The 25,584-nt window shown below is 46.3% G+C and overlaps 1 protein-coding gene across 1 annotated transcript in view; it reads right to left on the bottom strand.

The window, feature by feature from the left end:
- LOC138287580 (sodium- and chloride-dependent GABA transporter 2-like) overlaps window positions 1-24,352 on the bottom strand; it is a 769,612-nt gene extending 745,260 nt beyond the window's left edge. The window contains exon 1 of the mRNA XM_069228139.1: window positions 24,315-24,352. The gene's annotated coding sequence lies outside the window, so the exon portion shown is untranslated. The remainder of the gene's footprint in view (window positions 1-24,314) is intronic.
- Window positions 24,353-25,584: the final 1,232 nt, after the last annotated feature.

Here is a 25,584-nt window from a genome sequence, read left to right as displayed (position 1 = left end):
CACTGCTCCTATCTGGGGGATTGATCTGAGTTTCCTGCTTGTGTGTTTGTCTACCGGCTTTGCTGCTCCAGTTGTGTCCTGTCAATCAGTAACCTCAAGCCTAGGTCTCGGAGCCTGTCTGACCACGTACGTCAGAGTTCCGGTCTATGGAGAGTTCATGACGGTGAATTCGACGACAGTGATACAATTTTGTTTTTATATGTGGAACGTATCATGGTGCATTGACATCGACTTTTCCAATACTAACATTCCCCCCTCTAGTTGAATTTTCAAGAACACTATCTAACCCATACTTCATGTCAGTCACATTATTGGGGGCTTGTTGTTCTTCAGTATTGACTATTAATACTTCCCTAGTTACATGCATTCTACCCAATTTGAGGACTGTGTTTTCACAGCAGGAATTTCCCACTTGCAGGAAACCACACAAAAACAACAATAGTATGAAAACAGGCAACAATGACATGCACAGACCAGTCAGTCACCAGGGGAGCCAGGAGAACCAGTTTGTGAACCACTCCTGCTCTGTGGCACCTTGCTCCTCATGCATGTCTTGTTGTAAATGGTGCAATGCTTGGATGGCAAGAGTCAGAGTCCAATTGTCCATGTCATTGCCTGGTATAAACATACAGCGAGAAGCGCGGACCTTGGTACACTCCCCGCCCTTTGCTGCGGTCATTAGGTCCAAAACATATCCCTGTTGCTTCTCCATGAGGCTGATGGCTCTCAGTTCCTCCTTGATCAAATTAAGGTCAAGCTCATTAGTGTTTATCATCTTGAGTATTTCCCACCTGGTTATTTGTAACCAGGGGGTGTTTGCATTTGTCTGCACAGTGAAGAAGGGTATGGACCCTCCTGCTGATATGTGTGTGTCAGAGAATAATCTGAGTCCTTCTGGACAAAATATTCAGCAGTTCTTTTTTCTCAAGCCTGATGCAAAAGAGTTGTCTTCTTTAGCAGGTGTTGGTAAAACTCTGACAGATCTTCTTAGGAAATGTGTGTATGATGATGAGGGAACAGAGGCCATGTAATCTGGGGATGAGTGGAGTGTAGGCAAAGTCACTGCATTGCCAGTAAGTGTCAGGCAGCGTGGAGCTGCCCCATGACATGTTGGGAATGTGCAGGATTGTGCCAGAGTTTTCATTTGTTCCCAGCAGAATTGTTCTTTTTCCTCTGAAACACAAGGAATACACTGTGAATTTCCTACAATTAGGGGCTGCCCCTTCCATTCTATCCCCCGTATAGCTATCTAGCTCAGTGTCCCCAATTCCATGACATGCAGTATCTATGCTGTTATTCAACCCCCCCATGAGACTCATTTCCCTTTGCATCATCGATGTGGATGACCCTACACTGCAACTCCATGTCTGGGGTCCACTTGTTAAATAAGACAGCTCCAAATATGTTAAAGACCACCATGGGACCACAGGTGGAATTGGATGTGTTTGTGTTTTGGTTTGGTGGTTTTGCTATAGCTAAGAATCTCTTTTCTGGAAAGTCTTGGGGCCAAACAGTATCCTGCCCTGTGCGCATCCTATCTAGCTCAGTTTGAATGTCGCTATGCTCAGTGAAAAGGTACAGTGCTGTGGGATTGGTCTTGAATCGGGTCAGATTCCCTACTGATCCATGGAGTTCTACTCTGTTGGGTTGTATCTTGGCCTTAATCCTACATAGTTATTGGCAGAGAAGGCATTTTGCTTTTTCAGGGGCTACCTCTTGGGACAAGTAAAGCCTTTCTGCACCTACTGCATGCGGTATCAGTGTACAGACATAACATCACCCGGCTGATGCCTTGGAATCCAGGTCCTGTGCTGATACCATGTGTTGTGTAAGAGGGTGCTGTGTAGCCCGTGTGGAATGCTAGTGTTCGGTGTGGTGTCATTATGGGTGATGTGGATGGACTCAATTAGACTACGCAGCTCTTTGGCAATGAATAGATGCTGCAGTGCCTATAGTGAACAGAGGGTATACAAGTGTGCAACCGAATATAACATATAGAGCATTGAAGACCTTGAGATGAATCCAGGGGAGATGGCCTTAGTCCTCTGGTGATGTGGGTTTCTTAGTTTTAACAGTTCGAAAAAAAGTTCAAGGTACAGTTCATAGTTTTTGATCCTGTTGGGAGCACTGATGTGGCTGCTGGAAAAGTGATGGTCCACTTTAAAGGTGGTGCACTTGGAGGCTAGATTACAGACATGTTGGATAAGAGCTATGCATGTGTTGTGACCAATTATTTCTTTAGGGGTTCCTGTGCCTTTCATTTGGGGGGGTGCGTCTGCCGCACTTCATTTGCACAATTTTCAGTGAGACACCAGAGGGTGGCCCCACTCTGGGTATCTATTTAGAAATTGTGGGTAAGAAAGTAGTTATTTTTGCATGAGCACATTCATTTTTATGGGCTTTTGGGCCTCCCCCCTCCATAATTGACTGTGGGCATGGATTTTGCGGGTACTGGACAGGCTCATCGACCTCTGTTTATGATATGTCTTGAGCAAGTATCTGTCAACCATGTAGCCCATTCTATGGCAATTGTGACACTCTATTAGGTCTGGCTGCTGCCAACCTTCCTGGTTTCTGCTGTTATAGCTTGGTTGAAACCCACTGGGGTTTGCGGTGGAGCTCCCTTCAGGATTGGTGCCCTCTGTACACTTGCGGCCAACTTGTCCCCCTCAATCGCAGTTTTTTCAATTTGTGTTAGACCTATTTAGCACTGTCTCTCTGGGCTTGCTTCTTTCTTTCGCTGTCCTTGTTTCTTTTTGTGATAGTGTAATATGCAAGCTTCTATCTCCCGTCATGGTTTGGTGTCTTGTCCCTCTATGCTGTCCAATGCGCTTTGTATTACAGTGGTCATCCATATTTGGTGCCTCTACAAATTGAATGTGGCCCTATTGTGCTCGGTGTTTGTCAGTGTGATCGCAAGGATGCAAGCTTGGGTGAATACCATATTAGTCTACTCTCTGATAAGAATACTTAGCAGACTTTTGACATTGACTATCGCTAGGTTTATTTTAGTGGTGTTCTTCTCAAAGCATGAGATGCATTTCCCCGCCCCACCCAAACAATGGCAGCAATTTGATTTTAGCCCTTACTTATCCATCTGAGCCCATAGCACATAGGTGGTCCCTGACGTGCCCTTCTGCAGTATTCTGGATTTGAGCAGCTCCACTGGTTTCTCTCTAACATAGTGTTCCCATCTTCCTAGCCAATCCTGCATGTAGGGGAAATTCCACTAGGGATCTCCTCCTTCGTGCCATAATGGCCATATCATCTGGTTCAAAGGATCCCTTCTCTGGCCAGAGTCTATCGCACTGGTCTCTTCCCTCAGCCCAGTGGCTTATCAGGTGACAAAATGGTTGAACAAAGATCTTGCCTTCCTCTCAAACCACTATCTCTCTTGGGGCTTGTCCTCCGTGTTTGGGAGGAGCAGAAGAGGTGCCATCTTGGTTCTCTTGCATCTAAATTGGGTTTGCACCAGGCTACTTTGGTGTCTCTTTTCCTAGTCTGCCCCTCTGCTACGCTGGAGATCTGGTGAGACTCAGATCCCAGCAAAAAGCCGCTCCTCTAGTTTGGCCTTGGACTCTTCCCAGAGCGGTGCTCTGTATCAACCTCTGCTCTCCTCAGGTGGAGGCCATGGCTCTTGTAGCAGCTGGCTCAGTTTATGGTGTACACCTTTGGTGTAGCACCCTATACTGAGTCCAGGCAATCCTTAGTGATAGTGAATTGGTGCCAGATAGCAAAAGCTCCCTAGGGGTAGCTCAGGCGAGCAGCTGAATCTTATCCTGGAGGAATGTTACTTGCAATACCAAATTAGTCAGACAGTAACTTACTCACAAGAAAGAATCACACAAGTGTTGCAAAAATGAAGGATATTTTATTACAGCACTACTACTAGACTAGCATTGGTATATCTCCCTTAGGAAATATATACACAGAATATGTACACCAAATAACCAACAAAAATAGCATAAATATACACAGGGCCCTATGGGAGGGCAGAACCATATACTAAAAAAGTGGAATGTGAAACAGTGACACCAACCAAGGGGCTGAGGGCAGATAGAAACACCAGAGGTAAGTGCAATAAGTGTCCCCAGCAACCAGGTGCGAGGTAGTTACCCACCCAGTTGGATTTCATGGAATTTTCAGGACCCTTCCCAGTGGACTCCAAGGAAACCAGCAGACAAGAGGAATGATGGAGAGTGCCCATACCCCAGGATACCCAGAAGACAGGAGTACTTACACCATGGACCAGGATGCAAAGAGAAGGGACTCTCGCTGAAGTCAATGGAAGCCTCGGATTGTCCAGCTGCTGTCACGACCCGTGGTCCAGATAGTGGAACCCGAGGGCAGATTCCAGCTCCCTTGGAGGTGCCCAGGTGGTGCAGGTGGCAATGCCCACCCTTCTAGAGGTGATGTTCCTGTAAGTCGGTGGAAGAAGGCTTGCTGCGGGGTCCAGGAGCTGCAGAGGATCCCAGGAGCCACCTGCAAGCTGTCCTTTGATGGTCACCGGATGATAGGAGGGTCAGCGACCAGGCACGTCACTAACAAGCACTGGCAAATGCAAGCATGAGCTGAAGAGGTATTTGCAAAGTTTGGGGACCTGCAAGGCCCAGGAATCTCTACCCTTGAGGGGTAGTCAGGGCTGGCCCTCAGTATGCAGAAAGGCCAGCAGAAGTCAATGGCGACACCACGAGTGACCCACAGGTGATGGACACAGGGAGACACAAGGAGGCCTCACCAACTCAACAAAACAGAAGACCCACGTCACAGGAGTTGCAGGAGAGGGGCTGATCTTCAAATTGTAGGGTGCTGGGGATTCTTGGTGCCTAATGATCTCCTGAAGGAAGAGTCAACAAACCTTGGCAACTGCAACAGTCACAGTGCACAGGGATTCTAGTCCAGTGGCAGGAGCAGGGGCCCACAGTCTCCCAAGTTGGTTCAAAGACACGCAGGACTGAGAGTAAGTCACAGACTCACCACCTGCGAAGCAGAGTCTTCAGATGTCTGTGGGACAGCAGACCCCATCAGCTTGTCGATGTTGTCCTGAGGTGCCGTGGATGCAGGGGAGTGACTCCTTCACTCCAAGGAGATTCCTTTGTGCTTCCATGTGCAAACAGAGTCCTTGTGACCCAGGAGGATGCACAGACTTGGAGGTTGCAGAATTCTTGCAGGATCCAGAGAAACAATGTTGCAATGGGAGCCTTCCCAATGGAAACAGATGTGTTTTGGTGCCAAAGCAGACCAGCAGCTGTTCCAGAGGGCAGGACAGTAGATGCCTTGCAAAGAGTTCCTTGGAGAGTCTTGCTCGATGAATCTGAGGACCCACCCATAGAGGAGCCGTTAGGCAACCCTAAAAGGGGGTTGGCCCCTCTCTGAAGTGGCCCACCTCTCAGATGGGGTCAGGGACTTCATCTACCTGGCCTAACCAGTCAGACACTCCCAGGGGCCTCTGCTCATCTTATTTTCAAGATGGCAGAATCAAGTGGCCACCTGGCAGAGCTCTATGCCCTCCCTAGTGGAGGGGCTGGAGAGGGGAGTGGTCATTCCCCTGTCTTTTCTGTAGTTTTGCGCCAAGGCAGGAAGTGGGGGTTCCTGAACTGGTAAAAACAGGATTATGCAAGGAGGGAATACAATGTGCCCTTCAAAGTAGTTTGGTGGCACTCAAAGGCCACCCCATCCCACCCCAGCCCTTGGACACCTAATACACAGGGGGAGATGGTCACACCTTTCCCTTGCAGGAAATCCTTTGTTCTGCTTCTCCGGCCTGAGCCTGGCTCACCAGCAGGAGGGCAGAACAGTGTCTGAAGTCAGCAGCAACAGGAGCTGGCAGCTAAACTCCATGAGACTGTACAGGCAAAACTGAGAGATCCTCTAAAGAACCCCCAGAGTACATGGTATCATGCAACTAACACTGGAATCAGTGTAGTTGTATGATTGAAACATATTTGAAACCATTATGTAGGTGGACCAGTGTCCACTACATACCTTAGGATGGCTTCCCTGTACTTACAGAGTCCAAGAATTGGCCTGGGGTCTGTAGGGGTACCGTGCTCATGCAGGGGTACCCTCACACTTAGCGACAGGCACCCTGCCCTTGGGCTGAAGGGCCTTCCAGAGGAGTGACTTACAGTGTCTAAGTGCAGTGCAGTGACCAGGTTCGGTGGTGTAAGGGTGCATGCACCACTTCACGCAGGCTGCAATGGCAGACCTGCAGACACAGTTTGCATGGGCTCCCATGGGTGGCACAATATATGCTGCAGCCCGTGGGGAACCAAAGTGCAATATACCAGGAACTTACATGGGTGCACCAGTATGCCAATTGTGGGTGTAAAAAGTTTACCAGCAGCCATAGTTCTGATTAGCGGGATCCCAGTGAACTACAGTCTGAACACACTGACATCAGGCAAAAAGTGGAAGTAACTATGCTAGAAAGGTGGCTCTACTTTCCTACATCGCTCTACTTTCTTGTTGTGCTTCCAGGGTGTTCTTTCTCTCTCTCCCTCCTTAGTTCACACCTTTCCTCTGAATCCCACCTAGATTGCCTCCTTCATTCGGAGCTATGTGCTCTTTTTTTTTGGTCTGGACTTGCCCTCAAACTCGCTTTCTGTTTGCAAACCCTGTGGCTCCCACCTCATCGTTTGATCCCGGAGGCCTAGGACCCCTTTCCTCAATCTACTAGTTGTGTCACTGCCCAGAACCGCTATTAATCTCCCTCTCACTCCAGTGTGTTCACCAGAACCAATGGGAATGCATGTTCTCTGTGCTACTGAGTTTCTGTGGTTCAATTATGACGGACAGGGGTTCAAACTTCGGGGTGCTCTAGCGCTGGACTGGGGTGGTGCTGGGAATGCCTGGACTTGTTGGTCTGTAGGTCCGTCATTTCTGGACCTAACAGTGCATTGTTGAGTAGGAGACTCTCCAGCTCCCTTGACTGGTGGATTGGTGTAACCTAATGAAAGGATAGAAGGCATCAGGCAGAGGACCTCCGTTCTTGCATATGGCGGGGAGTTGTGGACACCTTACTTGCTGATTGTGGGATAGGATTATTGGTCTGAGCCTCCTCGACGGTGGCCCATAGTTCTAAAAGTGCTTCTTTCCTGTCCTTCTTTTGCCCTACATATTTGGTCCGTATGTGTGCCCTCACATGTTCAATTATGTTAGTGTCAACAGTTTTCTCCTTTGGCCAGGGAAACTTGTGTGCCTTAGTGTGTGTGTCAATCGTGGTAAAACTTGTTAAGGTTTTTAGCCTGTGTGGGGAACCTGTTTTTCATGTGTTTTAGTACTGACTCCATGATAAGTTGGGCAGTTTTTAAGGGGACAGATGCACCTCTAGCTTTTCTGGTTTTAGGGAAACTTAACTTCTTCTCTGGTGTGGGGAAATATATGCACCGGAATTAATAGTTTTAACTACTTTATTACTTGACTATGAGCGGAGTGTTATTTACAGGAGCATCAACAGGAACATTTCATAAACACAAATAGCACTGCATATGAAGGGTCACAACTTGGAAGAAAGTGCAATTCTGAATTCAAACGTCATGAACATTTGGCATCAAATAGCAAACTTTACCTCGTTAATAAATATTGATTGTGAGAAATAACAACACCTTCAGATAGCACATTAAGTTATCAACAGAAAACCATATTGAAGAGAAAACCAGGCTGCATTAATTAGCAGCACAGCATCAAAAATACATACATTTTAATCTTTAATATAGAAAAAACTGACAGAGAAAAAATGATGACTTTGTCAAAAATACCTCAGCCCGCTCTAAGCGCATGCTATCCTGTGACCAGGGGAAGCTTTGCGTAGTACTCAGGACTAAGTGAGCCTGATAGTCTATTAATAACGGCTCTGGGACAAATAAATTTTTTCTTCTTTAGCCAGTACGATTTTGTGATCACGTACATATCTGGTTCCCAGAATTCAGTGGCTGATGCTTTATCCTGCAGATATCCTGCCATAGCCAAGAACTCCTCTCCACATCTTATTGAGTCTAGCAGAATCATCGGAGCTACTCAATCTTTTCAAGAACACGTTCAATCTGAGTACCAGTTTCTGTCTGATGCAGAATGGGATAGAGTGACTCCTTTTTTGCAGAAGAAGGACAACTTCTTCTATCATCAACATGCTGTTTTCCTAGCTACCAAGAAAGTGCAGACAGAAGCTCTACAAATGTGTCATGATTCTCCTATAGCTAGTCATCGAAGTATCAGGAAGACCCAGTAGCTGCTTTAGTGATCTTTTTGGTGGCCTTCGCATAAGACAGATACTGAAACCTATGTGTCAGCATGCCCAGTATGTGCTCAGACTAAGACACCCCGAACTGAGGTGGCAGGTTTATTAAGACCTTTGCTGGCTCCTTCCGCTCCTTGGTGTACTCTATCCATGGATTTCATATGTTCTTTACCTACCTCTTCTGGTAACCAAGTATTCATGGTGACCGTAGATTCATTCACCAAGCTGGCCCATTTCTCAGCCTTGAAGAAACTTCAGACAGCCCCAGAAATGAGTCGCATTTTTCTGCGGGATATTTTCCACTCCATGGTCTTCCACAAGAGGTCATTTCAGCCAAAGAGCCTCAATATATATCACGTTTTTGGAGATCCTTTTGTGCCTTATTTAACATTGAGATTTCCTTATCCTCTGGTGTCCATCCACAAACTAATGGGCAAACTGAAAGAGTGAATCAAGAAGTTCAGCAGTATCTGAGATGTTACTGTAATGCCACACAAAGCAATTGGTCGGAGTATCTTGCTCTTGCAGAGTTCTCCTATAATAACACAGTACATAGTGCAACCAAGACCACACCCTTTTATTGTACCTATGGATTTCATCCGAGGACTTTCACTACTGTTTCCCAAACATCCTCTCTTGTTCCTGCTGTCACTTCTTTTTCACGTCAGATCCATCAAATCCAGGGCCTACTTCACACAACTCTCCTAGCTTCAAAACAAGCAATGAAATGAAAGGCGGATCGTTATCGACAAGCAGCACCTTTGTATCAATTGGGCCACAAGATGTGGCTTTCTTCCAGATTTCTACCTTCCCAGTTTTCCATCCATAAGTTCAAGCCACGTTTTTATGGACCCTTTCGGATTTCGCAAGTCCTGAATCCTGTAGTTGTGCGTCTCTGCTTACCTCATACCTGGAGGGTTCATCCTGTTTTCCATGTGTCCCAGTTAAGACCCTTTGTTCCTGATCCATACCAACGTCATTTCCAGCGTCCTCCTCCTCTTTCCATTAACGGACAGCCTGAGTATGAAGTACAGGAAATCTGTGATTCCAGAATTTTTCGGCACAAACTACAGTTTTTTGTTCATTGGAAAGGATACCCTCTCAGTGACTGTTCTTGGGAGGATGCTTCCTCCGTCCATGCTCCCCATTTGGTCCGCCTGTTTTTTGACCATCATCCTGACAAACCTGGGGCCTCGGGGAGGGGACCTACTGTAGCGCAGCTCTTAGACGCAGCATCTCTTTCTGTCCTCGCGGATGGAACGTGCTGCCGACACTCGGAGTGCCGTTCCCCGCGTTTTTTGATTACACATCCTGGGAAGCATATATTTTGTTGCCGGTCGCGCTACACCTACCTGTAGCCCTTTTTTCTTCTTTTCTGTTGTTGGTGGTGGGTTTGTCTGGTCTTTTTTCATGTCACTGTCCATGTTGTGTCCATCTTGTCTTCTTCATGTTTTTGTCCCAGCAAGCTCTGGTTTTCTTTTCTACTACTTTCTATTTCCTATTCTTGTCTATGGGCTCTTCCCAATTCAAGATGGTGTTCTTTCCTGTGATGTCACTTCCCTTTTCTCAGTATATAAGTCTGTCAGTCTTGTTCTACCTTGCGTTGCAACCACTTCCTTCTGGTTGTGCTGTTCGTTCCTATTCTTTGTTCCTGCTTTTGCCTTGAGAGATTTTGCCTGTTCTTTGTTCCTGCTTTTTGCCTTGGGAGATTTTGCCCCTCATTCCTACCGCCGCCCGCCAAGCTGGAACCGCCACTTGGCCGCTCCGCAGCCCAAAAGACCGCGGAGGCCATTCTGGCTTTCCCGCTGGGCCGGCGGGCGCCCGCCGGCCCAGCGGAAAAGGCCCTGCAACAATGAAGCCGGCTCCGAATGGAGCCGGCGGAGTTGCAGGGGTGCAACGGGTGCAGTTGCACCCGTCGCGATTTTCACTGTCTGCTAAGCAGACAGTGAAAATCTTTATGGTGCCCTGTTAGGGGGCCCCTGCACTGCCCATGCCAGTGGCATGGGCAGTGCAGGGGCCCCCAGGGGCCCCACGACACCCGTTCCCGCCATCCTGTTTCTGGCGGTGAAAACCTTTGTATTTCCGAAAAGGGCACAAGGTGTTAAGAAGCAGTGGTTATTTGCACATCCCTGAATTTCAAGGGTCCTCATACTAGCATGTGAAATAGAGGGCATTTCTCAAATAGACGTCTATTTTACACACTGTCTTACATTTAGAAAGAACAAATTTAGAGATAGATAAGGGGCAATAACAATTGTTCTGCTATTCTGTGTTTCCCCAAGTCTCCTAATAAAAATGGTACCTCACTTGCATGGGTAGGCCTAATGCTCGCGACAGGAAACGCTACATGGACATATCACTTTTTTACATTGAAATCTGACTTTTTTTGCAAAGTGCCTAGCTGAAGATTTGGGCCTCTAGCTCAGCCGGCACCTAGGGAAACCTACCAAACCTGTTCATTTTTTAAAACTAGACACCTAGGGGAATCCAAGATGGGGTGACTTGTGTGGCTCTCACCAGGTTCTGTTACCCAGAATCCTTTGCAAACCTCAAAATTTGGCCAAAACACTTTTTCCTCACATTTCGGTGACACAAAGTTCTGGAATCTGAGAGGAGCCACAAATTTCCTTTCTCCCAGTGTTTCCCCAAGTCTCCCGATAAAAATGGTATCTCACTTGTGTGGGCAGGCCTAGTGGCCACGGAAGGAAATGCCCCAAAACACTATCTGGACATATCAAAATTATCAAATACAAAACTACCTGTTTTGGCAGGAGGGGGCACCTGCATTTTTTGTCCTGGGCTCAGCAGGCATTAAGGAAACCTACCAAACCCAGACATTTCTGAAAACTAGACACCCGAGGGAGTCCAGGGAGATGTGACTTGCATGGATCCCCCAATGTTTTCTTACCCAGAATCTTCAGCAAACCTCAAATTTAGCTAAAAAAATACATTGGGATCACTGCACCGGGACAAATTTCCTACCACCCAACGTTCCCCTCAGTCTCCCAGTAAAAATTATACCTCACTTGTGTAGGTGGGCCAATTGCCTGTGACAGGGAAGAGCCAAAAACATGTCAAAATTAAGGGGGAACCAAAGCGGGTCCAAAAGGGCAATTTGAAAAAAAAAAAATTTAGGCTGACAAGTGCTGCAGAATTTTTATCGGTATAGATGAGACAATGCTGGGTGGTAGGAATTTTGTGGATTCCTGCAGATTCCGGAAGGTTCCATCACAAAAATGTGGGAAAAATGTGTGATTTTCAGCACAGTTGGAGGTTTGCAGGGCATTGTGTGTAAGAAAATGGTGCAGGTGCATGTGAAGCACACCACCCTGGAATCACCCAGATGTTTAGTTTTCAGATGTGTCTAGGTCTTTTGGATTTTTCTACATGGCAGCGTCCCAAAGTCCAAAAAGTGCAACCCTCACCATTCCAAGTGGGATGATTTTGAGAGTTAGCCAAGCTCTCATGGCCAAAATGTAAAATCAAAATAATCAAATGTCCTCCTGCTTGCTGTGGGATAAGATGTTTTAGGGTGCAGGGGGAGAGCTGAAAGACTGTTACCCCCTTCAGTTGGGGTGGGGGCATAACCAGGCCTCTGGTGAGCTTTCTGCCACCTTTGGGTGCAGAAGGGCCTTCCAAAAATAGCCGATCTGCCCCCCAGGGGGGTAGATATGGCCAACAGTAATGTGCCCCCATGGGAAGGGACCCTTGCCCAAGGGGCTGCTCCCAAACAAAACACACACATGCACACACACACCAACCCCTGGTGCCTAAGTGGTGGGGGGCAGATCGGCTTAATAGAACTAGGCATATCTGCCCCCAAGGGGAGCAGAAATGGCCTAAAAAAATCCCCCCCCCCCCACCCCAGAGGAGTGACCTTTGCCTAAGGGGTCGCTCTCCTTGCATGAAATTGACGCAAAAAAATACAAATCCCTGGTGCCCAAGTGGTGGCCTAACAAAAATAGGTTGATCTGCCCCCAAAGGGGGCAGAAATTGCCTAAATACAATTTGCCCCCCAGGAAAGTGACACTTGCCTAAGGGGTCGCTCCCCATATAAAAAAACAAAAGTAAACAAAAAATAAAATATATCCCTGGTGTCTAGGGGATTCTGCCCCCTTGGGGGAAGATCAGCCTACTTATAATAGGCTGATCTGACCCCAGGGGGGCAGAAAAGGCCTAAAAATATTTAGCCCCAGGCCTGGGGAGTGGCCCTCGCCCAAGGGGCCGCTCCCCTTTTGCATAAGTATGAAAAAAAAATCCCTGATGTTCAGTGGTTTCTGCCCCTTGTGGGGGCAGATTGGCCTAATAAAAATAGGCCAATCTGCCCCCAAGGGGGGTAGAAATTGCCTAAAAGTAATTTTCCCACCAGTGAGAGACCCTTGCCTAAGGGGTCGCTTCCCACATATAAAATAAAAAATAAACAAAAAAACAATTATTACTGGTGTTAAGGGTTTGTTTGCCTCCACCTGGGGGCAGATCAACCTATCTTCCCCTCAGGGGGGTAGAAATGGTCTAAAAATAATTTGGTCCCCTGGGAGTGGCCCTTGCCCAAGGGGCCGCTGACCTTATGAGTATGTATAAAAACAAAAAAAATCCCTGGTGTCTAGTGGGCATTTCGGCTGCCCGATCGCATTGCAATCGGGCAGCAGAAATGCTTTCAGAAACATGAAAGGAGAGGAAAGGCCTTTCCTTTTATGTCTCTGCCTGCCGCCTCCTCCCGAGCAGAAGCATGCTTCCAGCGTGATGGGAGGTGACCTCTGATGATGTCAGCACACGATCGTGTGCTGACATCATCAAATGTCACTGGGGGGTGGGTGGGTCCGGGTGAAAAGGGAAGCGATTCCCCTTCCAGTCCTGCCCTAGGGGTGTGGGGAGGAGGCCCTCAGGGGAGCACCAGCGCTTCCCCCAAGGGCCTATACCAAGACATAGAGGTTAGTCCGTGAAGCCTCAGCACCGCACCACCGGGCGTAACCACTACGTCCTTGGCGGGGAAGGGGATAAGTGCCCCCGGGGTGAAGCGCACTGAGGGAGGCACCCTCGGGGCACAAACAGGCACCTACCTTGGTCACTGCACACTACCACGGCCCGGGCGGTCCTGTTCGAGTCAGAGGACATCAGGTGTGGAAGGGAGCCTCATCGGAGTCTTCTCCTCCCCACTGGGCCCCCTTTTGCAGTGTGGACAGGCACGGGGGAAGGAAGCCTCATTGGAGGCTCCCCCTGTCCCAACAGAGACCCCAATCATCTGCAGAGACTGTGGGCGGGGTGGAATCCTCGCCGTAGGCGACCGCACCACCAGCCTCTCTTTGTGCCCCCCCCCAGTGATCGCGAGCCCCAGAAGGGGCCTGATATAAATGGCAGCGGGCGGATGAAAGCCTCAGCGGAGGCTCCCTGTGCCGCCGGGCCCCCTATTGTTGTTTTGGGGCATTGTTTGGCCCCCCTTTGTTGGAGGGCCAGTGTAGGCCCAGGGGGGCCCCAGATATCATAGACCCCAGGGGGGCATGTGATAAACCCAAGAGGGTGCGTGTTGTCCCTCTCCTCCCCCAATTACTGGAGGGCTCCCTATTTTGCACAGTGGAGAGCTGGGGGCCCCTTTTATAATGTTCCTGATATGGGCGTTTATGATATTTCCATGAGAAGTGCATTTGTGTAATAATGTGATTCCTGACTACTGCTTATGTTGCAGAATAATAAGTAACCTGTGTGTTATATGTGACTACTGCTGGTTCTGCAGAGTAACTAATTTGTAACATTCTGACAACTGCTAAGCTAGCAGGATATTATTGACATGTTGTGTTTGGTCTGATAATTGTGTTGTGTACAATACAGTATATTTTCATATAAATTGGTGTTGTGTTTCCTTTGTGGTGGGGATATTGTGTCACGTGTTTTGTGTGTGTTGTGCAGATGCTTTACACATTGCCTCTGGGATAGGCCTGACTGCTTGTGCCAAGCTACCAAGGGGGTGAGCAGAGGTTATCTTGGACGTGTTTGCTTAATTAAATATTACAGCCAGGAGAACAGTTACAGAAATGGGGTCTGAGGACTTTCTAGAAGTACAAGTGATCCACATGATGTTTTATACAATTCTCAGAGTACCATAAAACAATCACAACAATCTTTTTTTGGGTAAAGAATGTGAGCAGTTGTCTTGGAGTCATAAAAAAGGTCCCTGATAACAAATACAGATGAGCCTTGACCTTTTGTGGACACAATGAGGATCAGTGGATAACATGTCCAGATGCCTGGCATAAGGGGTGCGTGATCAGGGCATGTTACTATGGGCCAGATGTAGCAAAGGTTTTTATCCATTCTGTGTCTATGGGAAAAAGTGTTCGTACATATGACCCTATGTGTGCTGTGTTCTTATTGGCTGAGTGTTCCTAACTACAAGTGACATCTGACTTTATGGTGTTTTGGGGACTATGCACACCCCTCAGGCAATTTGTGCTTTATTGGGGACAATCTCCTGGGACCATTTTGGTGTCACTACACTTATCTGTGGGATTGATCTGAGTTTCCTGTTTACGCATTAGTCTGCCACCTATATTATGCCCTCACTGTGACCTGTTAATCAGTGACCTGAGGCCTAGGTCTCAGAGCCTGCCTAACCACGTACTTCTGAGTCTGGGTCAATGGAGGGTTTATGATGATGAATTTGACAACAGTTTGTTTTTATATGTGAAGGTATCATGGTGCACATTGACATTGACTTTTCTCATATTAACATCAATACATGGTGAAGGAAACACTAGCTGATGAAGCTGGAAAATCTGCAGTAGCTATGGCTTCTGTTGCTGTGGTTACTCATTTCCAGATCAGGTTGGACAATGAAACATTGACTGCTGTGAAAGCCTCACCTGACGACAAGCCCTTAGCAAAAGCATGTCCTGCTAATTATTCCTAACACTTAAGTTCCCCAAACATTTCCTTTGCAACAGTACCAAGGGTGGGTGATCGTGTGATCCCCAACCAAGACCAGATATTAGATCTCATCAAAGAAGTGCTTTAATGGGTTGCTTCTGCCCATGCTGGTATGGTGCCTACCATCCGACTTTTGCAGAAATGCTATTGGTGGCTAGGTCTATACCAACAGACCAAGCAGTATGTCCTTAGTTGTGACATTTGCCAACAAATAAAACAGACACCCATCTTGGTTTCCAATAAACCTTTATAGTGTGTGTACCTGGACCATTGCAGTCCCTTACAATCTGATGGTGCATACAAATACATTCTTGTCGCTGTTGATTCATGCTCCAGATTTCCATTGGTGTAACCACAATGATCATCTGACACTTGAACTGTTATTAAAGATTTGCAAGCCAAGTAATTCTTAATAGCAAGATTATTAGGTTCAGGTCTTAGTTGGCTCCATCACCTGTATGGAGTCGAGAGAGCACTAAACAATCTTCCCAGAATGTCTTTGGGAGGACCCATGTGAAGTCCTGTTTGGTATATCTATGTATGTCCCTGATCTTGATGGCTCTGGTGCGGTGGCCACAGAAACATCATTTGACATAAATTAATGTCTCACTGTTTTGCAGGAAATGAAACGGTTCTGTGATGAAAATTCATCAGCATATGCCTCTACCTTGGGAATGAGAGATTTGCCACCACCCACAGGCTGGATTCCTAATGTAAGAGATCTGGTTTGTGAAAAGATACTTGTGAAGAATGAGTTTGGCCCATCATACTGAGCACCGGTTACCGTTTTGGGAATACATGGTACCCGAACTGTTAATCTACCACCACTGCCTGATTCTCAAGACAACAGATTTGTTTCAATTGACAATGTCAAATTGTACCATGTAGCTGATCCTGCACAGTAGACCATGAGGATTCCTGGGTAGTTCCCATGTCCCTCTCACTACCCTACAGGATATACCTCTTAAAGCACTCAACAATGCTGAAATTATTTCCCTGAGCTTGGTTTCCCTGAGCTTGATTCCCGTCACCACTTCATCGACAAACAATTTCTACAATATAAATTTGCAGTTTTCCAACGCAACACAAACAGATGCCATTGTTTATGATGAACCACCAATTGATACATCTACCACTTCTCTTGTATCTGCACCGGCCCCAGTTTTTGCTTCTGGTTAATTTGCTGACATAAATGACTTTTCTTAAACTCCTCAGCTTCAGCTACAATATCTGTAGCACATAAGCTCTTCAACTGGCTTAAACATAATTATTTAGTTCATCCATGGTATTATCTGTGAATACTTTTGACACTGCTTGCTTTTCTTCTTTGGATTGATTTTGTCATTGTTTTCTTTCTGCTGATACATGGTCATTATCTTCCTGAACGCTCTGCTGTTGAACTGGTAGATGAGGTTTTAAACCCTTATTTGTTCTCACATAAGGTCTAAGAGACTGAACATTTCAGCCACTCCAGTTCCTGATGGGATTGTTTTAATATAAAGTACCGTTTTATATCCGCAGCCTTTCAGAAGTGATTCAAATTCTATATTTTTGTAAAGTGTCAATGAATGATATTATTGCACCAGAGGTTATTTCTGATGACTGGGATGTAAAAACAGTTGCTTCTATGCTTTCTAAGCTCGAATATTACATTCTATTTGAAAGTGAAGATGCATACATGAACACTGCAAATTATGGAGAAATGTTCTGTTATCACTATTACGGACACTATTCTCTACAACAAGCTGATACCCCAAAAATAGTTTATAATTACACACAATGGGAACATTGTCCAACTCCACCTGTGAGAAATTCTACAACATAGGTAGAAAAGGTTGCTTATTTTAAAGGGCATGATGCTAAAAATGCTGACTCTTATTATTTTAAATTACCCCATTCAAAAGCAAGGAAAATATTGCTAGCCAATGCCAAATGTATTTATTAAGATTCCTGTGTTTCTCATTTGGCTATAGAAGGCTATGTGTATCTGAACAAGTCAATTGATTTGAAGATTGTGTGTGGAATGAAAGATTGACGCATACAAAGTAAGGAGGCTCTATTTATTATTTATTTACTTTATTCTACTGCAAACTATGGGGTCATTATGACCCTGGAAGTCAGCAGTAATATGGAGGAAAGTACTGCCAACATGGTGGTGGTACTTTCCTCCATATTATGACATTGTGCCACACCGACCGCCGGGCTAGAGACTTCACTCTCCAGCTCAGCGGCCGACACTTGCCCTCCTATGGGATTATGACCCCCACCTACCGCCATGTTTTTCGTGTCATCCCTTCCCTGTCACTGGAAGGAGTCTTCCCTGTCCCTCCCCCTCCACAGGTTTCCCCTCCAAACCCCTTCCTCTCCAGCCCCCCTTTATACATGCCCCTCCCTTTACAAACGCAAGCACGCATACACACACCCATTCCAACATTCATCCACGCATGCATACATCCATTCCCACACACATCCACACACCCTTACATACAAACACGCAGACACACATTCACACAACTCAACATACACGCACTCACACCCTCAAACATGCACACACATACAACATGCAACACACCCAGTGTTTCAGTTGCTTTTGAATGGGAGTTACTTAATGCTAAGTGATCAAGGGTGCTGTGGGATAAGCCTAGGTGTCACTTACGTAATTTTGGTCTCTCAAATTGTAACATGTTGTGGTAATGTATTATTTTCCCACCATGCATGGGATAAAAGTAGCAGAATTGTGGCCTCACATCGCTACTTTTAATGTAAATTTTGACAAGCTGAGCAGACTGAAAGCTCTTCTATTTCAAAAACACATATCTCTCACATCAGCCTTCGAAACCTGTGACCTGCAAGTGGCAAGGTCATCTGCAGAGATACAGTCCCTTGTAAATACCAACTTCCCAAAACATTTAGATGAATTGGTCAGTTGCATCTTTAATGCATCCAACACCACTGGGAGTGTACACTTTTTAAGGCTGTTGGTTCTGAATTTGTCAGCACCTTCCAGACCGTGCTCGGAGTAATACCTTCAGCTATCCATTTACTTTTTTTGAGAGTTTTTTGAGGATTTCTAATAACATTGGCATTAATTGGTGGTGTCCTACTGTTGCTATTTTTGATCTGCAATGGCTGCCCCATCCTCACTAAGATAAATGATGGAGCCCCCGCCAGCCGAGCTGTGTCCTTAAAACATGATGCAGTACTTTGGAGCATCACTTTAGAAAGAACTAGACAGCAACTCACTTCTTTCATTTTGACCAGTTCTCAATTGTGTGCAGCCTGTCTTCCATTGTTTGTTGTGCCCCTTTGAAAATTCACTGGAAGTGTGTCTTGCCCTACAATGTGTACCTTCTTTGGAAGTACATCTGATAATATTCCCGATGAGGGCTCTTTTCTGGACTATTGAGATTGTGGTTGCTGCAGGATGCCTTCTATGAGCCCCCCTTTGTTAATTTAGTGGCTCCTGGTGCCTCAACATCTGGCATAGTGCGGAACGCTGCCCCCTCGGCCGGAACTGAGACTGAGACTACAGATCAAGTGTGCTCCTTTCACCTTTTGTATGACGAGCTGGTGGATTTATTGCCTGCCAATGAGCGGTCCATCCTGGATTCGCTCTCCATCAACATACTTGGAGACCTCCTGCAGGATCATGATTATTGTTAATTTGGCATTTTGTATGTTCCTAAAATTCTTAAATTGACTTGTTTTAATTTGGCTGCATAATTTGGACTGATCTGCTTGACAACTTTTTTTTATCTCTTTAACGCATATTTAAGCCTTCTTTTAGGTAGTTAGCTAGTGTAGTTCATTTTAGGTCTCCGACACTGCACTCTTGTACCGACAATGGGGAGAATGTCATGGGTTCAAAAAAAATGGAGACATGTGGCACAATACAATAGAATACAGCAAAACACTGAACTGCTACTTTTCAACTAGTCTATCATTTGCATTTTCTCAAATGTATCTTCACTCTACAAATAAACCAAGTGTCTCTTCTAGACTTCAGACTTGCCCCTGGCTCATCAAAAGAAAAAGGAAACTACTGACGGATTAAGGGTGAGAAACAAGACAACCATCTGATGTCACCAGATTTAAACTCAGGGATATCCTAAGTATTTTTGGGGCTTAGATCACAACATATTTTGGAGCTGCAGTTTTGATCAACTTTAGATTTATTGCCCGTTTTCGTCCATTCAAGCCCTCATTTTAGGAGGCTAGCCTAGCCTGGTTTGTAGTGGGTACCTAAGGTACTTACACCTTATACCAGGTCCCGTTATCCCTTATTAGTGAAATGTAGGCAGTGTCTACAAGCCAGGCTCTCTAGGGCTAGCTGTAGCTGAGCAGCCAAGGATTATCTAGGAGACATGCAAAGTTCATGCAATACCACTATAGTCACACAATACTCACACACATGAAAACAAATACTCAGTGTTACAAAAATAAAGGTACTTTATTTGGTGACACAAATGCCAAAAATACTATAGAGACTATGCTCCCATAGGAGGTAAGTAATGCACAAATCATATACATTAGTATGCAAAAATAGCGTTAAAACAGTTAGAAAACAGTGCAAATAGTGAAAATCACAATAGTTAGAAATGGGCCTTAGGGGAACACAAACCATATACTAAGAAAGTGGAATGCGAATGTCGGTTTCCCACCTAGGCAAGTGTAGAGTCTAGTGTGTAAAGGGGCACTGAGAGTTTAGAAAACATCCACGTAAGTAATAGAACCCACCCCAGAGCCCAGGAAAGCAGGAGTAAATCATAGTAACTTTCCTAGAACACACAAGAACACGAGAAAGAAGATTATGCAAGAACCAGAAGAGACTGCAAGACACCAACAATGGATTCCAGGACCTGAAGATGTGTGGAATAAGGGGACCAAGTCCAAGAAGCACAGAAGAGTCCAAGGAGAGCAGGAGCCCCTGCTAACCCGGAAGAAGGCGCAAAAAGAAGAACCACCGGTGAAGAACAGCAGTCTGTACTGCACCCAAGAAGACAGATGCGGTTTCCTGGTTGGTGCAGAAGATGTCCCACGCTGGATGGAAGATTACAGTCTGGTTTGCATCGCTGGAGTCCGCCAACAAGCCTTGGCACATGCAAAGCTCGCTGTCAGCGGAAAATGGCACCGACCGGGACCAAGAGGGACCTGATGGACTCTACCCAGGAGGGGGACTCAGAGGGGGCTCTCACCAACTCAGAGAGCCCACAGAATACCAAGCAGCATGCACAGGAGTCCCACAGCATGGGGATAAAGTAGCTGCAAAAGGAGGGCCACGCAGCACAACAATAAAGGATCCCACGTCACCGGAGAACCACGCACGAAGCCGGGTGTCACAGGAAGGAATACTAGGGGTCAGAGCTGCATGGTGCATGAAGAACTTCACGGAAGGATGCCAACAAGCCTTGGCAACTGCAAAACACGCAGAGCACGGGGATACTGTCTTGCGTGGGGAGGCAAGCTCTTACCTCCACCAAAGTTGGACAGTAGGATGTCAGGACCGTCCGGACCACTGCAGTCTACCACACGTTAAGCAAGATCCACGCAGCTCATCAGAAGAGGGGTCCGACACAACCGGTCGTTGCAGAGAGGTGCCTACTGTAGCAGGGGAGTGACTCCTTCACTTCAAGGGAGATTCCTTTGCTATTCTGGTGCAGGCTAAAGGCAGGCTGTCCTCTGAGGATGCACGACCGGGAAATAGTTGCAGTTGCTGACAGGAGCTGAAGATACAATGTTGCAGAAGTCGTCTTTGCTTTTTTTGGCAGTTGTAGAGTTCCTGGAGTGTCTAGATGCAGTTTCTTCTATAAGAAGGTGAAGTAAAGGATGCAGAGGATTCCTGCTGGAGTCCTGCATTCCAAATCTGAAGAACCACCAAAGAGAGAGACCATGAAAAGCCCTGAAAGGGGGATTGGTAAGCTACACAGGTAAGCACCTATCAAGGGAGGGCTCTGACGTCACCTGCGGGCACTGGACACTCAGATGCTCCCAGAGTTCCCTGCCAACTTGGAATCCAAGATGGCAAAACCCAGGGACTCTCTGGAGGAGCTCTGAGTACCACCCCAGTCGTGGTGATGGACAGCGGAGTGGTCACTGCCCTTTCTTTTGTCCAGTTTCATGCCAGAGCAGGGGCTGGGGGTCCCTGGGCCAGTGTAGACTGGATTATGCCAGGAGAGCACCATCTGTGCCCTTCAAAGCATTTCCAGAGGCTTGGGGAGGCTACCCCGCCCAAGCCTGTAACACCTATTTCCAAAAGGGAGAGGGTGTAACACCCCTCTCCCAGAGGAAATCCTTTGTTCTGCCTTCCTGGGCTTGAGCTGCTCAAGCAACAGGAGGGCTGTCTGAGAGGTGGCAGTAGCTGGGGCTGCCCGGAAGACCTCAGAAGGCTGGAATGGCAATACTGGAGGTCCTCTAAGGAGCTCTCAGAGTGCATGGAATCATACAATCAATGCTTGCAAAGGCATTGGGGTATGATTCCAACATGTTTGATACAAAACATGCCTATGTTCAGAGTTACCATTATGTAGCTGGACATAGGTATTGACCTATGTCCAATACACGTGTAAAATGGCGTTCCCGCACTCATGAAGTCTGGTCAAATGGTCCTGAAGGTCGTGGGGGCACCTCTGCTAGTGCAGGGGTGCCCTCACACACAGGTACTCTGTACCCTGCCCTCAGCACTGAACGGCCTGCTATAGGGGTGACTTATAAGTGACCTGGTGCAGTGTAAATGGCAATGAAAGGGTGCATGCGCCTTTTCACGCAAGCTGCAATGGCAGTCCTGCAGAAGCCTTTGCATGGGCTCCCTATAGGTGGCAAAAGAAATGCTGCAGCCCATAGGGATCCCCTGGAACCCTAATGCCCAGGGTACCAAGGTACCATATACTAGGGACTTATAAGGGGGCAGCAGTTTGCCAATTTTGGGTGAAATACTGAGTTAACAGTATGCAATAACTACAATTTAAGGGAGAGAGCATAACTACTGGGGTCCTGATTACCAGGATCACAGTAGACACAGTCAAGCACACTGACAAACAGGCCAAAAGTTCGGGTAACCAAGCTAGAAAGAGGCTACTTTCCTGCACTCATGATTCCAAACAATATTGATTTATATGTTAGAAGTGGGGGCACACAGTCGATAAAAGTGCTAATGCATAGGTTTATTACACATGTCCCTGGTAGTGACAAATTCTATTTCCCAAAGTACTATTTGGCGACAATGATTTTACATATTGTGTATATCACCCACTGCCAGGCATACCCCTCTCTGCATCACCTAGCACCAAATAGCAAGTGGATTAAATGCAAAGGTCAGTCAGCATTGAAGTGTCTGTGCCCAGCAGGGTTCCATGGTCTGCTTGAAGTGACACAATGCAAAGGCTGGATTAGCCTCCCAGTTGAGCCAGGAGAGTTAGAAAGAGTGGCAAAATAGACAAAGGAAAGAGTTTATTAGAGAAAGCCAGAAGTAGAGAGAGCAACTAAAAGAGGGATAAAGCAAGCTGTGGTAAGAGAGATGAAACGGCAAGAGATAGGTGACCTAGAGAAAGACTAGATTCAAAAGTAAAGTGGTGAGGTAGCGATAGATAGAGAGAGACAAGGTGAGAGGCAGAGGTAGTCAGAGAGTAGGAGGGAGGTTGAAATAAAGAGTACAGAGAGTCTTCATACTGTCCTAGTCACTCTCCCAAAGTAGCCATTGGAAGGTGGGGGTCCTGGACAATTAACCACTTTTCCCATGCCTCACAATGTCTCAAACACCACTGACTCTATGGGCCTCATTACGAGGCTGGCGGTCTTGAGACTACAAGCCTTGCAGTGGTGGTTGAACTGCGCACTCCTGGTGGTTGGACCACAAGTACACCGCCGCCCCCACCCAGAACATGGTTCCCGACAGGCGATTCCCCTTTCCGCCAGTCTTTTCATGGTGGTTTAACCGTCATAAAAAGGCTGGAGGAAAGGGAGTGCTGGGGGCCCCAGGGGTGTCCCTGCACTACCATGTTGTTGGCAGTGTAGGGCCCCCCCTGCCAGCACCGTCGGAATTTGCACTGTCTGCTTTGCAGGCAGTGTGCATTCCGTGGATACTGTTGTGCTACGGTACTGGAACTCTGCTCCCTAAGGGAGCCGAGACCAATACCATAAAACTGTTCCAGCAGGGTTGACCGGAGGTAACATCAAAATATGATGTTCCCGCCAGACAGCCCGCTGGGAACATTGTAATATGACTGGGGTGAGGCCGACCAGTTCACAGCAGTCTCATCCCTGCCAGTTTGGCAATAACTCGTAATCAGAATCTATGGCAATACTTTTTAATAAGTGTTCTATGAACTGTAGAAGAGGCCATCCAAGTGGGCAGCGCAAAGGGTAACCAAGGTGGCCTGAGGCTCTGCCAGACAGGAGGACTGACGCTGTCACTTACCCCTCATAGCTGTCTCTGACAACCAATCGCAGCCTGCCACTGTACTTGCTTTCAAAAGGGATAAGGAAACGTTGCAAAATTTTAAATGTTGAATTTGATAATGTGAAAAAATAAAAGCTAATCATTACCACCAATGTCTATGTGAAAAATGATTAGGAGATACCTATCATATGGGCCTTAAAACTCTCGGACATGTTTTTAACAAACTTTTAATTTACCATACTGCATGGTTTGTAGGGTAAAAAACAACTAGGAACAGAGTTTTCGATTTTTTTTACATCTCTCGTTTTATTCTCATTTAAAGTATCTGGTTCAGTAGAAATGTTTTACACTACGCACACGTATTCTATCACAGACACGCCATCCAATGCTTCAACACATCAATTAAGAGGGGTAACTTGAGGGAGAGCTGTACGCAAAGACGCTCTGTGAAATCGTATAAATAACGAAGCTTTAAATACAAAAAAGTCTGGATATGATACATAGACAGTGTGCGGGCTATTTCTAAGCGCTTAAAAAATGCTATAAAGCACACATTAATATATTTACTTAATTTACAAACATGTCAGTTACTGACACATCACAGAAGTGACTCGTGTGCATGTTGAATGATCGAAGTACTGACGCTTCCCTTGCTGTCATGATGGACTTTATCATAGCTCGGAAAGTAAAAGAAACACTTTGAATAAAGTGCTCCTCGTTGCAGCATTGAACCATTTAGAAGAACGGAGCAGTTCCTACCTGAGGGCGCGAGCTGGCCAGAGTCCGCGCGTGGAGAAAGATACTAACTACAATCAGAAATGAGCCCGTCTTCCACGGTATGTACCTCCTTTACCTGGCGTGTGCCACGTTCCTGCGACGCCTCCCTTCCTGCGGGTGCTTCTCAGGGTGTGACCGTCCTTTTCTCCTCGTATAAACAAAGTAAACATAAGTAGAACGTTGTAAAACCACTTTCAGATTTATTATATGTAACTTGTGGCCCCAGGGACAGAAGGCGATATTTGCACTGGTAGGGAGAGGGCGACCACAGAAGTTAAAATGAAACGTTTAATCTTTTTAGGAGTTCTAAACCACACAAGAAGATACTTCAAACCATATATGACTGCCCCCACACTCAGGCTAGCGTGTATTCTGTTTCTAAAAGTCCTAGAGGCAATTCAGTTGGGCTAAGCAGTCTCCAGAAATTACTAAATATAAGGATACAAAAATTACGATTCAGTGATCTGTGCTATGAATAATAAAATATCTGGGCCCAAATTTAAGCGGACCTAGCGCCTCCTTGCGCCACATTAGTGTCATTTTGTATGACTTTAATGTGGCTCTACGAGGCCAAATTCGCAGCACCAGATTTACAAAGTGGTGCAATACATGCATTACGTGACTTTGTAACCCCTTACACCACATTATGCCTGCTCTGAGGGGCGTTTCCCCATTATGGGGGCCACAAAAATGGCCCAGTGGAATCTATGAGATTTTTAGTGGCTATTTTTAATGCCTGCACAGAGCAGGTGTTAAGAGGGGCACACCATTATCTATAATAATGGGCCCCTGAGTACCTTGCAGGATTAGCGCCAAAAGTTTGGGCCCTAATCCTGCAATGTATTACAATAGGGTCAAAAATGCTGACTCTATTGTCGCTAACCTGGGCCATAATGCACATATGGTGGCATTAGGGCACAATATAATGCAGCTGCGCTTTTCCTAAATTTGGGTACCTGTTAACGTAAACGCAGATCCATATTGAGGAAGCTCACAGTATGCCTACTGCATTTCCCGAGTATTGCTTTGCAAGGAGAAGGCAGCTCTCTGAACCCTCACCTTCCCCTGAATGCCCATCGATAAAATAGGCATCATTGCGTACAATAGCAATAATATTTTCAATTAACGTGAGTATAAAGAATGGGTCCAAATTGGTATACAAAATTATATTTTTTGCCTGTAAATTTCTCTGAAGTACACAGATGTCACTGTCTATCAGAATTTCCCATGACATTTGCAATAAAAAAATCTT

This window comes from Pleurodeles waltl, chromosome 4_1 (assembly GCF_031143425.1).
Source record: "Pleurodeles waltl isolate 20211129_DDA chromosome 4_1, aPleWal1.hap1.20221129, whole genome shotgun sequence".
Classification (NCBI taxonomy): domain Eukaryota; kingdom Metazoa; phylum Chordata; class Amphibia; order Caudata; family Salamandridae; genus Pleurodeles; species Pleurodeles waltl.
Note: the sequence above shows the minus strand (reverse complement) of the source record. Positions and strands in the feature narration are given on the sequence as shown.